Source organism: Staurois parvus, unplaced genomic scaffold (assembly GCF_062004578.1).
Source record: "Staurois parvus isolate SC_StPar_1 unplaced genomic scaffold, SC_StPar_1.0 ptg000006l, whole genome shotgun sequence".
NCBI classification, from domain to species: Eukaryota; Metazoa; Chordata; class Amphibia; order Anura; family Ranidae; genus Staurois; species Staurois parvus.
The window spans coordinates 74,190-90,474 of NW_028317802.1; the positions used below are offsets into that span (position 1 = coordinate 74,190).

General features: G+C 42.9%; 1 pseudogene; it reads right to left on the reverse strand.

Annotated features, from left to right (window-relative positions):
- Positions 1-1,462: 1,462 nt before the first annotated feature.
- LOC149474297 (olfactory receptor 13F1-like) lies at positions 1,463-7,101 on the reverse strand (annotated as a pseudogene).
- Between the last annotated feature and the right edge of the window lie 9,184 nt (positions 7,102-16,285).

Sequence of the window (16,285 nt, forward strand, 5' to 3'; positions counted from 1 at the left end):
TACACAGTTGAAATGAAAGTGTTTTTCTAGGCAATTTGTTTTCTTTTTTTTTTTGGAAAGAGTGGGAAATGATTTGATCATCTACCATGTTTTTATTGCTTTCTGTGCAGATCCACTACTTTATTTGTACTGGTGACCATTGTCAGACATGAAAAAAAGTAAAGGGAAATCCAAAATGGTTGTGTTGTCCCCTGAACAAGACAACAACTGTTCAAGGGACAAGGGACCATTGTCCACACACAGACACACACTAACCAGTTAGATAGATGCCCCATGTTCACATGGATCAAAGTCATATACAGTAATCAATTATGCTCCACTAGTTTTGTCTAAACCAAAAAATCTACACATACAGTACATATGTATGTGTATGATATGATCATGGGAATTTCATGTAACTGTTTATTAACTCATTACAATAGCCTTGTGTAAGCCCAAGGTATAGATTACTGTACATGGCTCTGTTTGCATAAATTGATAATGCTGGTTTATAGCTTCCACAGTAGAGTTGAGATAGAGAGAAATAGGAGATGCCAGGTAAGGATAACCACTTGTCCTGCAGGGGATTTACCGCCCTTCCTGACCAGGCCATGTTTTGCGATCACGGCGCTTTACTTTAACTGACAATTGCACGGTCATGCAATGCTGCACTCAAATGAAATGTACCGGTATGTCCTTTTGATCGTTTTCTGCAGATCTTTTTGCGGTGCATTTTGTGTTTTTGCACGTGTTCTAATGCATTTTTGACACTTTTTGATGTATTTTGCGTTTTCTATTTTTAAATTTTGTTTTGCCAGACTTGTTGCTGGGAAGATTAAACACAAAACACATCAAAAATGCGTCAAAAACGCATGCAAAAGGCAGCACTTGCATTTTATATGCAGTTCCATTGAAGTCTATTGGACTAAAAATGCAAATTACTGTGGGAAAAGAAGTCCCTGACCCCTCCCAAAAATGCGCCAACAAAAAACGCATAGATGTTAACGTGATCCATAGGAAATCATGATAAATGGCATGCACTACGTTCCTGCAAAATGCATAAAAAAATGAACAGGTGTGAACCTGGACTAAATGCTTATTTGTATAGTTTATTCCCCCAGTTATGTGGTGTTTTATGATTACAGCCTTCAGCTGTATGTCTTGTTTTCCTACAATAAAGTGTATAGTGCTACTACCCACCTATTCCATAGAGCCATATTAAAAGAGTTTAGGGGTGCCAAAACTGGAGCTGCACAGATGTAGAGAACAATCCATGAACACAGTCCACACCACTGTTGCTGCTCTTAAAAATCTTTGCTTATTGAGAAATACACAGTGTACAAATCACGATACAGAAAAGTTGACACGTTTCAGCATACACTGCTTTAGTCATAATTGGTATGAACAGTGGTGCAGACTATTTTCATGGACTACTGTATATCTTGTTTTCTGCATATGTTTTTTTATGTCAGTTGGCACATATCTAATTTATGATTTTCAAAAAAACTTCATTTATAGCTTCTAGAACTTCTTTATTTCTTAGACTGTATACTAAGGGTTTTAACATTGAAACTAGAGCAATATACACCATGAGAGTATTTTGTCCTGTTCCTGAGAAGACTCCGTTTCCAGTTTCATGTTAAGAGTGAGAGATGTCAGACAAAATAAAACAACAATGATGATGTGAGAAGAACAGCTAGAAAATGCTTTAAGTCTCCCAGCGGATGTATGGATCTTTAGAATTGCAGATATGATGTACATATAAGAGGTGAGAATTAATATAAAGGTGGCAAACCCTTAAACAATACCATCAACAGTAATTAATATCGCAATATTTTTGCTGTCATTGCAGGAAATACGAAGTAATGACTTCATATGGCAAAAGAAATGGTTGATTTCACTGGAAAGGGGAAACGATAATTGTGATATAAGCAATGCATACATCAGTGAGTTAAAAGTTCCAATATTACAACAAAATATGGCTAATATCACACATGTCCTTCTATTCATCATTACGTTGTAGTGTAATGGAATACAAGTAGCCACGTATCTGTCATAAGCCATAGAAGTCAGCAAGAAAAACTCTGTTCCAATAGAGAAAACATAGAAGAATATTTGTGTAATACAACCTGGATATTAGATACCTGTGTCAAGATTGGCAAGATTACAGAAACATACACAATATCAAGGATTGTTAGGTTACTCAGAAAAAAGTACATGGGAGTATGCAAACGGAGTGTGAGACACACAATTACAAGTAGGTTTCCAAGTATACCGAGTAAATACATTAATAAGACAATGATAAAAATGATAAGTTGAACTCTGGGATAACTGGAGAATGCCAGCAGGTGCAAAATCTTATATTTGGTAGCTGTATGAACAGTTCCTTTTAAAACAATATTCAAAACTCTATAATAATCCCCCCAAAAAAGTCAATCTTTCACCCTTGAAAGTACAAACATCTGAAACCTTTTCTCCAAACCTTATAACAAATTGGGCGTATCCACAGGGTGGAAGCTGAAAATACCCTGCAATGCTTGTGTATGCTGGTTTAAGCTGAGAGAGGGTAATTGCATTGAATCCTACTATAGTGTGGCACCATTGAATTTAGAACATTGTCACAGGCTGTGCAGCTTGCTGTGAATTTACTTCAAGAGTGGGGGAGTCACGGATGGTTCACTTATATTTTATATTTATGTACTCATATTTTTGAAGTGCTGATATTCACGTTTTAATTTGAGATTCACAGAGTGCTGTATTTGTTCATCCTATAGTTTTTTGTTTTTTTTTCACGAGTGGTTTTTGCATGGAATCACACATCACTAAATAATTTTAAGGATAACGCACTATATTTAGTTTCATATTTTTGTGGTATCCTTGACCTGGAGTGGTGAATTGAATTGGATATTTTCACACAACATTTGGAAGATTTAATCTTGTGGACACTTTGAACTTAAATTTTGGACATTTATTGTAGTAAGATCTAAGGTGTTTGTTATAAGGTTTGGAGAAAAGGTTTTAGAAGTTCCTTTTAAAGCTTTGCAGTAGAAAAATTTAGACCTTGGACAAAAAAAATTTAAACAGGATTTAAAATGATTGTTTTGTGCTTACATGATAAATTGTAGCTTTCATTGTTAAAGCTGAACTCCAAAAAATGCATACGATGTGATATAATGCTAGAGAAGTGCCAAAATCATCAAACTTATACAGTAAATGGAATACCATCTTGTTTTAGGACTATTATAGTCACAAAAATGTGTGTAAGCTTTTGTAAAAACAACATGAAACACATTATTGATGCAAAACATTAAAATGTACATAACAAAAGAGCATCAAGTGGCTACATGATACACAAAGAGGTCTTACAGTCATTTTAACAAGCAAAGAGTCTTATTAACATAGATATGATGTGGAGGCGGCTACTGACGTGTTCCAAGACAGGGCTTTAAGCGTTAAGCCATCTTATTAAAAATTAGGTAAAAGCTGTCACCTTCTGCAGTCTCCACCAATAGAATCTTTGGATACAGAAACCAACAGCCCTCCAGCCTTTGAGGCCACAAAACAGGGCAGGGATGGTTGGAAACGTCCCAAAGACTGATAGTATAATGCAGAGATGTGACTACAGGGATTTTGGGGAAAGTCTACCCATACATTCAGTAGATGGTAAGGTGTAATACTGGACAGTTTAAGCTGATGCAGCCCCGTGAAGCATGCATACAAACGGCAGTTCTTTTCATTTAACTGTCTTACATTGGAATGCCTTTAACCTGAATCTAGGCACCTCTGAAGAAGAAGCTTTGAGCCCTGTCTCATAAAGCGTCAGTGGCCTCCTCTGCATCATATCTACACTATATTGCCAAAAGTATTGGGACACCCCTCCAAATCAATGGATGCAGGTGTTCCAATCACCTCCATGGCCACAGGTGTATAAAATCAAGCACCTAGGCATGCAGACTACTTCTATAAACATTTGTGAAAGAATGGGTCGCCCTCGGGAGCACAGAGAATTCAAGCATGGTAACGTGATAGATTGCCACCTGTGCAATAAGTCCATCCATGAAAGGGAACTCTTAAGGCGTCAGCATACCAAGACATTTCGGACAATTTCATGCTCATAACTTTGTGGGAACAGTTTGGGGATGGCCCCTTCCTGTTCCAACATGACTGTGCACCCGTGCAAAAAGCAAGGTCCGTAAAGACATGGATGAGCAAGTTTCGGGTGGAGGAACTTGACTGGCCTGCACAGAGTCCTGCCATCAACCCAATAAAACACCATTGGGATGAATTAGAGTGGAGACTGTGAGCCAGGCCTTCTCGTCGGACACTAGTGCCTGACCTCACAAATGCGTTTCTGGAAGAATAGTCAAACATTCCCATAGACCCACTGCTAAACCTTGTGGACAGCCTTCCCAGAAGATATGAAGCTGTTATAACTGCAAAGGGTGGGCCAACTCAATATTGAACCCTATGGACGAAGACTGGGATGCCATTAAAGTTCATGTGCAAGTAAAGGCAGGCATCCCAATACTTTTGGCAATATAGTGTATGTTAATAAGGATCGTTGCTTGTTACAATGACTGTGAGACATCTTTGTGTATCATGTAGCCACTTCATGCTCTTATGTTGTGTATATTTGAATGTTTTGTGTCATTAAAGTGTTTCATATTGTTTTTACAAAAGCTTACACACATTTTTGTGCCTGTAATAGTTACAAAAGAAGACAGTACTCCATTTACTGTTCAAGCAGATACATGAGTCACAAATAATGCAACTGTGTATTAATTCATCATGTAAGTACCTGAATTTGGCTTGGTACCAGCTTCTTGCATTCTACTGTAAAACAAAAGTGGGACTGGGAGAGGGCAGTCTGGTGTGTGCAAAGTGCATGTTGATAAGAGCAGAGAGCAGAGTAAAGAGGGATGAGCTCATCAGTCTCTTGCTTTGCCTTTTGCTGTCCAGTCATAGGCTGAGGGAGGGACAAGACCTGTAAATGAAATACAGTGGGGATCGAAAGTTTTGGCACCCCGGCTAAAAATCTGTATTAATGTGCATAAAGAAGCCAAGGAAAGATGGAAAAATCTCCAAAAGGCATCAAATTACAGATTAGACATTATAATATGTCAACAAAAGTTAGATTTTATTTCCATCATTTACACTTTCAAAATAAAAGAAAACAAAAAATGGCGTCTGCAAAAGTTTGGGCACCCTGCAGAATTTATAGCATGCACTGCCCCCTTTGCAAAGCTGAGACCTGCCAGTGTCATGGATTGTTCTCAATCATCGTCTGAGAAGACCAGGTGATGTCAATCTCAAAGGTTTTAAATGCCCAGACTCATCTGACCTTGCCCCAACAATCAGCACCATGGGTTCTTCTAAGCAGTTGTCTAGAAAACTGAAACTGAAAATAGTTGACGCTCACAAAGCTGGAGAAGGCTATAAGAAGATAGCAAAGCCTTTTCAGATGTCACTATCCTCTGTTTGGAATGTAATTAAGAAATGGCAGTCATCAGGAACAGTGGAAGTTAAAGCAAGATCTGGAAGACCAAGAAAAATATCAGACAGAACAGCTCGCAGGATTGTGAGAAAAACCATTCAAAACCCACGTTTGACTGCACGATCCCTCCAGAAAGATCTGGCAGACACTGGAGTTGTGGTACACTATTCCACTATAAAGAGATACTTGTACAAATATGGTCTTCATGGAAGAGTCATCAGAAGAAAACCTCTTCTACCTCCTCACCACAAAAATCATCGTTTGAACTTTGCAAATGAACATATAGACAAGCCTGATGCATTTTGGAAACAAGTTCTGTGGACCGATGAGGTTAAAATTGAACTTTTTGGCCGGAATGAGCAAAGGTACGTTTGGAGAAGGGGCACAGAATTTAATGAAAAGAACCTCTGTCCAACTGTTAAGCATGGGGTTGAATCAATCATGCTTTGGGGTTGTGTTGCAGCCAGTGGCACAGGGAACATCTCACGAGTAGAAGGAAAAATGGATTCAATAAAATTTCAGCAAATTTTGGATGGTAACTTGATGCCATCTGTGAAAAAGCTGAAGTTAAAGAGAGGATGGCTTCTACAAATGGATAATGATCCTAAACACACCTCGAAATCCACGGGGGATTACATCAAGAGGCGTAAACTGAAGGTTTTGCCATGGCCTTCACAATCTCCTGACCTCAACATAATTGAAAATCTATGGATAGACCTTAAAAGAGCAGTGCGTGACAGACAGCCCAAAAATCTCAAAGAACTGGAAGACTTTTGTAAGGAAGAATGGGCAAAGATACCTCAAACAAGAATTGAAAGACTCTTGGCTGGCTACAAAAAGCGTTTACAAGCTGTGATACTTGCCAAAGGGGGCAGTACAAGATATTAACTCTGCAGGGTGCCCAAACTTTTGCAGACGCCATTTTTTTGTTTTCTGTTATTTTGAAAGTGTAGATGATGGAAATAAAATCTAACTTTTGTTGACATATTATAAGAATGTCTAATCTGTAATTTGATGCCATTTGGAGATTTTTCCATCTTTCCTTGGCTTCTTTATGCACATTAATACAAATTTTTAGCTGGGGTGCCCAAACTTTCGATCCCCACTGTAGTATCTGGTCCTCTTACCTGCCAAACAGCACAGAGCAGTATACATTATAGAACGTCATGGACAAAAACAAAAATCCATTGCAGATAAATAAGCCATATATTTGTACCTTACCGGAGTATTTTTCTGTTTGCCTGGAGATAAGCTTTACTAGTCAACATTCAGGATGTAAAGCAACCTGTTTATTTTGTTATGTTGTAGCATACCATTGGTTATAATTTCACCTATTGATGAAGTTTAAAAGAATTTTAGTAATCAGCTCTGCTTCTAAAATAATGGGGAAAATTCTTGCTTTTTATTTAATTATTTTGTTTGTTTGTAATTTTTTAACTTGATATTATTTTACTAAAAAAAAAAGGTTTAGGGCTCAGCCCTCCTCAAAGATACCAGCCCGGCACACTTTGTATATTGTTTTTCCATGGTTGGAGAGCTACCACCATGTGGTCTTCCTGTCATAATAGCCCTTTCTACTGGATCTAATAGTGTAAGCAAGATTTACCTGTTATTCCAGGTGCTGCCATGTTAACAAAATGTATTTAATTAAAAATATAGTTGTATATATAACAAGGGTGATTTCACAGACATCTTGTGAAATATTCCCATGAGGTATATTTAAAATTAAACACAGATTTGTGCAGGGGATTACAGATGATGAAGGGCCAAGGGTGTTAAAGGGCTAATAATATTAAAATGAGTTTAGGTTTTATAAGACAGGAATAGTTTGATTTCCATAGAAACTGGATGACAATTGTCTGATCTAGTTTCTTTCTAGACATAGTGGGCAATGATCTCAATCTTTGTTTTTAGCGTTGTGCATGGGTTAGCAGCTAGATGTGTTTTCATGTCTGATTGATATTCTTATTTTAGCATGAGAGATGTACAGTAGATGATATATATGTATAGCGTGCAAATACGTATGCTTGCTTAGACAATACCGCTGGATCTCTTTATGCCCCTATCAAGTATGAAAAAAATGTTTGTTGGTTGTTATCCTGTGCAGGTCAGGAATAATAGGCTAATGAGCCAATCAGAGTATCTCTGTTCCTTGTGATCACTGTGGTGGCCTATCACAGCATTCAGAAATGTAAACCTTCCTCTCATAAAGGAGAAAGGGGGATTGGGACAGAGGATCAATGGAGAGAAAAGAGAGGTGGCAGCAGAGGAAGGCTTTATTCAAGGTTGTTTTTTTTTTAAGTTCCACTAGCCATCCATTGAGGGTTTGCTTTGGGGGAGATTTAAATTGTCAGCAACCACCATTTACATGTGGTGGTGGTGGTGGTGGTGGGGGTTAAAATGCCACTGACTACCAATGATTGTGAGATTATTTTGGAGGGGTTAAATGCAACTGATCATCAATACTGTAGGATAGTGTTGGGGGTGGGGGGTAAAGTGCTGCAGATCATCACTGATGAGCGGTAGATTTAGAAGGTTTTAAAATGTCTCTGACTATCAATGGTTGTTGGAATATTTTGGAGGGGGGTTCAAGTGCTACTGACTACCATTAATTGTGGGATTGTTTTAGGCTAGGTTCGCATGTTTACGTTCCCTGCATGCCGTGTTTGCATGGGCACAGCAACTCATTAATTTGAATGGGCTGCTGTACCTTCCAAAAATGCAGGGAAAATGTCTCTGCACCTAAAATGCAACCACACAGAAGACACAAGATGCAAAAGTGCTGTGTTTTCTAATGCTTGAGGGTGCCTTTAACAATTAATGGAACTCCTGCTAGTGTGCACAAGAGCAGCACATTTTGGCTTCAAATGCATGCAGGTGCTGGACAGCATGTGTTTACATGCTTTCCTGCATTCACAACAGTGTGAACCTATACTTAGGGAGTTTATTGTGATTTAGGATTATCCATGACATCTAGCCATATCACTCAATGCAATGCAATTTTGTCCTCCAGAAAACTTTCTTTCATTAAAAAAGAAAGATTTGCACTTGGCTTCAGTGTTCAACTTTTAAAGGTTAAGTTCACCATACGCACCTCAGTACTAGCAACTTTCTTCAATTCTTAGATTGTAAGCTCTAATGAGCAGGGCCCTCTGTTTCCTCTTGTACCAAATTGTATTGTAACTGTAATGTCTACCTTCATTTTATAAAGAGCTGCACAAACTGTTGGCGCTCTATAAATCCTGTGTAATAATAATAATAATAACAAAAATTACAAAATACTCATAAAATTAGATTATCTTTGTGTCCACTTTTCAAAAAGGGGTAGTTTTGAGGGTATTTGTTATGCCTCGGCATTGCTATTTCATATTCTTTCTAACAGAAATTAAGAGAACCTGTTTTTTCAATCAGTATAAAAGGATTTTAATATTTGTATTTTGTAATGAAAATATTTTTATATAATTTTAACAGCTGACATTTGGTCATGACTTATACTGATACCTTATAAATCCCATTGTGGCTGTTATATTTAGAGATGAGCGAATCGAAGTATCCGAAGTGGAATTCGAGTCGAATATCGGAAAAATTTCGATTCGTGCCGAATCCGAAAAATAGCCTAATTCGGACGCGCGAATCAAAATTTTTCAGAAAATGGCGGCTGACATGTGCGGCGACGGAGCGGGGATGTCTGGGAAGGCGCGCAGACAAGGCGCGCTGACCCATAATGCATTCCTCAACTACATGTGATCGCATCAGCCAATCAGCAGCCAGCCAGCACTGTGTAATGATCGAGCTATAAATAGCGGCCATTTTGGAATTCTTCATTTGCCTGCAGTCATTGAACAGAGGCAGACCGCTCTGTACTAGGGACAGGGACAGAGTTAGGGCCACAGAAACGATAATTGGGGACAGAGAAAAGTTACTTAGGGACAGAGAACCATTACTCAGGGACACAGACTTGTTAATGAGGGCCACAGAATCGTTATTTAGGGACAAAGAAACGCTAGTTAGGGCCACAGAATTCATACTCAGGGACAGACAGAATTGTTACTCAGTGCCAGAGAATTGTTACTTAGGGCCACAGAAACGTTATTAGGGCCACAGAATATTTACTCAGGGACAGACAGAATTGTTACTGAGTGCCAGAGAATTGTTACTCAGGGACAGACAGAATTGTTACTGAGTGCCAGAGAATTGTTACTTAGGGCCACAGAAACTTTAATTAGGGCCACAGAATTTTTACTCAGGGACAGACAGAATTGTTACTGAGTGCCAGAGAATTGTTACTCAGGGACAGACAGAATTGTTACTGAGTGCCAGAGAATTGTTACTTAGGGCCACAGAAACTTTACTTAGGGCCACAGAATTTTTACTCAGGGACAGACAGAATTGTTACTGAGTGCCAGAGAATTGTTACTCAGGGACAGACAGAATTGTTACTGAGTGCCAGAGAATTGTTACTCAGGGCCCCAGAAACTTTACTTAGGGCCACAGAATTTTTACTCAGGGACAGACAGAATTGTTACTGAGTGCCAGAGAATTGTTACTCAAGGACAGACAGAATTGTTACTGAGTGCCAGAGAATTGTTACTTAGGGCCACAGAAACTTTACTTAGGGCCACAGAATTGTTACTCGCACAGACACAGAATTGTTACTCGCACAGACACAGAACTGTTACTGAGGGCCACAGAAACTTTACTTAGGGCCACAGAATTGTTACTCGCACAGACACAGAATTGTTACTCGCACAGACACAGAACTGTTACTGAGGGCCACAGAACTGTTACTTAGGGCCACAGAATTGTTACTCGCACAGACACAGAATTGTTACTCAGGGCCACAGAACTGTTACTTAGGGACAAAGAAACGCTAGTTAGGGCCACAGAATTCATACTCAGGGACAGACAGAATTGTTACGGAGTGCCAGAGAATTGTTACTCAGGGCCACAGAAACTTTACTTAGGGCCACAGAATTTTTACTCAGGGACAGACAGAATTGTTACTGAGTGCCAGAGAATTGTTACTCAGGGACAGACAGAATTGTTACTGAGTGCCAGAGAATTGTTACTCAGGGCCACAGAAACTTTACTTAGGGCCACAGAATTTTTACTCAGGGACAGACAGAATTGTTACTGAGTGCCAGAGAATTGTTACTCAGGGACAGACAGAATTGTTACTGAGTGCCAGAGAATTGTTACTCAGGGACAGACAGAATTGTTACAGAGTGCCAGAGAATTGTTACTCAGGGACAGACAGAATTGTTACTGAGTGCCAGAGAATTGTTACTTAGGGCCACAGAAACTTTAATTAGGGCCACAGAATTTTTACTCAGGGACAGACAGAATTGTTACTGAGTGCCAGAGAATTGTTACTCAGGGACAGACAGAATTGTTACAGAGTGCCAGAGAATTGTTACTCAGGGCCACAGAAACTTTACTTAGGGCCACAGAATTTTTACTCAGGGACAGACAGAATTGTTACTGAGTGCCAGAGAATTGTTACTCAGGGACAGACAGAATTGTTACTGAGTGCCAGAGAATTGTTACTTAGGGCCACAGAAACTTTACTTAGGGCCACAGAATTGTTACTCGCACAGACACAGAATTGTTACTCGCACAGACACAGAATTGTTACTGAAGGCCACAGAACTTTTACTTAGGGCCACAGAATTGTTACTCGCACAGACACAGAATTGTTACTCGCACAGACACAGAACTGTTACTGAGGGCCACAGAACTGTTACTTAGGGCCACAGAATTGTTACTCACACAGACACAGAATTGTTACTCAGGGCCACAGAACTGTTACTTAGGGACAAAGAAACGCTAGTTAGGGCCACAGAATTCATACTCAGGGACAGACAGAATTGTTACGGAGTGCCAGAGAATTGTTACTCAGGGCCACAGAAACTTTAATTAGGGCCACAGAATTTTTACTCGGGGACAGACAGAATTGTTACTGAGTGCCAGAGAATTGTTACTCAGGGACAGACAGAATTGTTACGGAGTGCCAGAGAATTGTTACTCAGGGCCACAGAAACTTTACTTAGGGCCACAGAATTTTTACTCAGGGACAGACAGAATTGTTACTGAGTGCCAGAGAATTGTTACTCAGGGACAGACAGAATTGTTACTGAGTGCCAGAGAATTGTTACTCAGGGACAGACAGAATTGTTACGGAGTGCCAGAGAATTGTTACTCAGGGACAGACAGAATTGTTACTGAGTGCCAGAGAATTGTTACTTAGGGCCACAGAAACTTTAATTAGGGCCACAGAATTTTTACTCAGGGACAGACAGAATTGTTACTGAGTGCCAGAGAATTGTTACTCAGGGACAGACAGAATTGTTACGGAGTGCCAGAGAATTGTTACTCAGGGCCACAGAAACTTTACTTAGGGCCACAGAATTTTTACTCAGGGACAGACAGAATTGTTACTGAGTGCCAGAGAATTGTTACTCAGGGACAGACAGAATTGTTACTGAGTGCCAGAGAATTGTTACTCAGGGCCACAGAAACTTTACTTAGGGCCACAGAATTTTTACTCAGGGACAGACAGAATTGTTACGGAGTGCCAGAGAATTGTTACTCAGGGCCACAGAAACTTTAATTAGGGCCACAGAATTTTTACTCAGGGACAGACAGAATTGTTACTGAGTGCCAGAGAATTGTTACTCAGGGACAGACAGAATTGTTACTGAGTGCCAGAGAATTGTTACTTAGGGCCACAGAAACTTTACTTAGGGCCACAGAATTTTTACTCAGGGACAGACAGAATTGTTACTGAGTGCCAGAGAATTGTTACTCAGGGACAGACAGAATTGTTACTGAATGCCAGAGAATTGTTACTCAGGGCCCCAGAAACTTTACTTAGGGCCACAGAATTTTTACTCAGGGACAGACAGAATTGTTACTGAGTGCCAGAGAATTGTTACTCAGGGACAGACAGAATTGTTACTGAGTGCCAGAGAATTGTTACTTAGGGCCACAGAAACTTTACTTAGGGCCATAGAATTGTTACTCGCACAGACACAGAATTGTTACTCAGGGCCACAGAACTGTTACTTAGGGACAAAGAAACGCTAGTTAGGGCCACAGAATTCATACTCAGGGACAGACAGAATTGTTACGGAGTGCCAGAGAATTGTTACTCAGGGCCACAGAAACTTTAATTAGGGCCACAGAATTTTTACTCAGGGACAGACAGAATTGTTACTGAGTGCCAGAGAATTGTTACTCAGGGACAGACAGAATTGTTACGGAGTGCCAGAGAATTGTTACTCAGGGCCACAGAAACTTTACTTAGGGCCACAGAATTTTTACTCAGGGACAGACAGAATTGTTACTGAGTGCCAGAGAATTGTTACTCAGGGACAGACAGAATTGTTACTGAGTGCCAGAGAATTGTTACTCAGGGACAGACAGAATTGTTACTGAGTGCCAGAGAATTGTTACTCAGGGACAGACAGAATTGTTACGGAGTGCCAGAGAATTGTTACTCAGGGCCACAGAAACTTTACTTAGGGCCACAGAATTTTTACTCAGGGACAGACAGAATTGTTACTGAGTGCCAGAGAATTGTTACTCAGGGCCACAGAAACTTTACTTAGGGCCACAGAATTTTTACTCAGGGACAGACAGAATTGTTACTGAGTGCCAGAGAATTGTTACTCAGGGACACATAATCGTTGAATTAAAGAGTATGTCAGACAACATGCAGAGGAGTGGCAGAGGAGGCAATTTTTTAGGAGCGAGCAGACGTGGCAGCAGAGGAAGGGGTCGAGGCAGCACTATTCGCAGCCAGAGGCCAGTGCTCCCGGTGTCATCCAGCGGTCGTGTCTCCACCGACAACCCTGCCGTCATTGATTGGTTGGCTCGGTCGTCTTCCTCTTCCCAGGTCACCTCTGACACCTACAGCCAACGGTCGGTGGGTACGTCAGACACAACCGTTAGTTGGCATGGCCCGGGAGCAAGCCCACTGAAATCACATGTCCTCTACCTGCCCCTGTCCTTTGCTGTTCCCTCACCAAGCGAAGTATCGCATGCTGTGGGCTCAGCCCCACTGTACAGTGAGGAAGAACTAACAGAGGGCGGTCAGGAACGGGGGGAGACATCGGCCTTTTCAGCAGCCAGGCGAAGAAGTACTGGCGAGGAGAGTGACATAGGGTGCTGGCAGATTACGGACCTCCCATAGCTGCTGCCAGGCCCCTAATCTGCCATGGGCCCCTATATACCGCCTCCTCATGCTGCTGCCAAGTCCAGAGTCTCTCATGGGTCCCTATACGGCCTCCCATTGCTGCTGTCTCCATCGCCACACTCTGCCATGTGCCACTTTCAGGTCTCCTCACACACTGCTGGTGTGTTGAATTTTTTGAAATAGGGTGCTGGCAGATTACGGGCCTCCTATAGCTGCTGCCAGGCCCCTAATCTGCCATAGGCCCCTATATACCGCCTCCTCATGCTGCTGCTAGGTCCAGAGTCTCTCATGGGTCCCTGTACGGCCTCCCATTGCTGCTGTCTCCATCGCCACACTCTGCCATGTGCCACTTTCAGGTCTCCTCACACTGCTGGTGTGTAGAATTTTTTGACATAGGGTGCTGGCAGATTACGGGCCTCCTATAGCTGCTGCCAGGCCCCTAATCTGCCATGGGCCCCTATATACCGCCTCCTCATGCTGCTGCCAGTTCCAGAGTCTCTCATGGGTCCCTGTACGGCCTCCCATTGCATCTGTCTCCATCGCCACACTCTGCCATGTGCCACTTTCAGGTCTCCTCACACACTGCTGGTGTGTTGAATTTTTTGACATAGGGTGCTGGCAGATTACGGGCCCCCTATAGCTGCTGCCAGGCCCCTAATCTGCCATGGGCCCCTATATACCGCCTCCTCATGCTGCTGCCAGTTCCAGAGTCTCTCATGGGTCCCTGTACGGCCTCCCATTGCTGCTGTCTCCATCGCCACACTCTGCCATGTGCCACTTTCAGGTCTCCTCACACACTGCTGGTGTGTAGAATTTTTTGACATAGGGTGCTGGCAGATTACGGGCCTCCTATAGCTGCTGCCAGGCCCCTAATCTGCCATAGGCCCCTATATACCGCCTCCTCATGCTGCTGCCAGGTCCAGAGTCTCTCATGGGCCCCTGTACGGCCTCCCATTGCTGCTGTCTCCATCGCCACACTCTGCCATGTGCCACTTTCAGGTCTCCTCACACACTGCTGGTGTGTTAAATTTTTTGACATAGGGTGCTGGCAGATTACGGGCCTCCCATAGCTGCTGCCAGGCCCCTAATCTGCCATGGGCCCCTATATACCGCCTCCTCATGCTGCTGCCAGTTCCAGAGTCTCTCATGGGTCCCTGTACGGCCTCCCATTGCTGCTGTCTCCATCGCCACACTCTGCCATGTGCCACATTCAGGTCTCTTCACACTGCTTGTGTTTTCAATTTTTTGACATAGGGTGCTGGCAGATTACGGGCCTCCCATAGCTGCTGCCAGGCCCCTAATCTGCCATGGGCCCCTATATACCGCCTCCTCATGCTGCTGCCAAGTCCAGAGTCTCTCATGGGTCCCTGTACGGCCTCCCATTGCTGCTGTCTCCATCGCCACACTCTGCCATGTGCCACTTTCAGGTCTCCTCACACACTGCTGTTGTGTTGAATTTTTTGACATAGGGTGCTGGCAGATTACGGGCCTCCCATAGCTGCTGCCAGGCCCCTAATCTGCCATGGGCCCCTATATACCGCCTCCTCATGCTGCTGCCAAGTCCAGAGTCTCTCATGGGTCCCTGTACGGCCTCCCATTGCTGCTGTCTCCATCGCCACACTCTGCCATGTGCCACATTCAGGTCTCTTCACACTGCTTGTGTTTTCAATTTTTTGACATAGGGTGCTGGCAGATTACGGGCCTCCCATAGCTGCTGCCAGGCCCCTAATCTGCCATGGGCCCCTATATACCGCCTCCTCATGCTGCTGCCAAGTCCAGAGTCTCTCATGGGTCCCTGTACGGCCTCCCATTGCTGCTGTCTCCATCGCCACACTCTGCCATGTGCCACATTCAGGTCTCTTCACACTGCTTGTGTTTTCAATTTTTTGACATAGGGTGCTGGCAGATTACGGGCCCCCTATAGCTGCTGCCAGGTCCCTAATCTGCCATGGGCCCCTATATACCGCCTCCTCATGCTGCTGCCAAGTCCAGAGTCTCTCATGGGTCCCTGTACGGCCTCCCATTGCTGCTGTCTCCATCGCCACACTCTGCCATGTGCCACATTCAGGTCTCTTCACACTGCTTGTGTTTTCAATTTTTTGACATAGGGTGCTGGCAGATTACGGGCCCCCTATAGCTGCTGCCAGGCCCCTAATCTGCCATGGGCCCCTATATACCGCCTCCTCATGCTGCTGCCAGTTCCAGAGTCTCTCATGGGTCCCTGTACGGCCTCCCATTGCTGCTGTCTCCATCGCCACACTCTGCCATGTGCCACTTTCAGGTCTCCTCACACACTGCTGGTGTGTAGAATTTTTTGACATAGGGTGCTGGCAGATTACGGGCCTCCTATAGCTGCTGCCAGGCCCCTAATCTGCCATAGGCCCCTATATACCGCCTCCTCATGCTGCTGCCAGGTCCAGAGTCTCTCATGGGTCCCTGTACGGCCTCCCATTGCTGCTGTCTCCATCGCCACACTCTGCCATGTGCCACTTTCAGGTCTCCTCACACACTGCTGGTGTGTAGAATTTTTTGACATAGGGTGCTGCCAGATTACGGGCCCCCTATAGCTGCTGCCAGGCCCCTAATCTGCCATGGGCCCCTATATACCGCCTCCT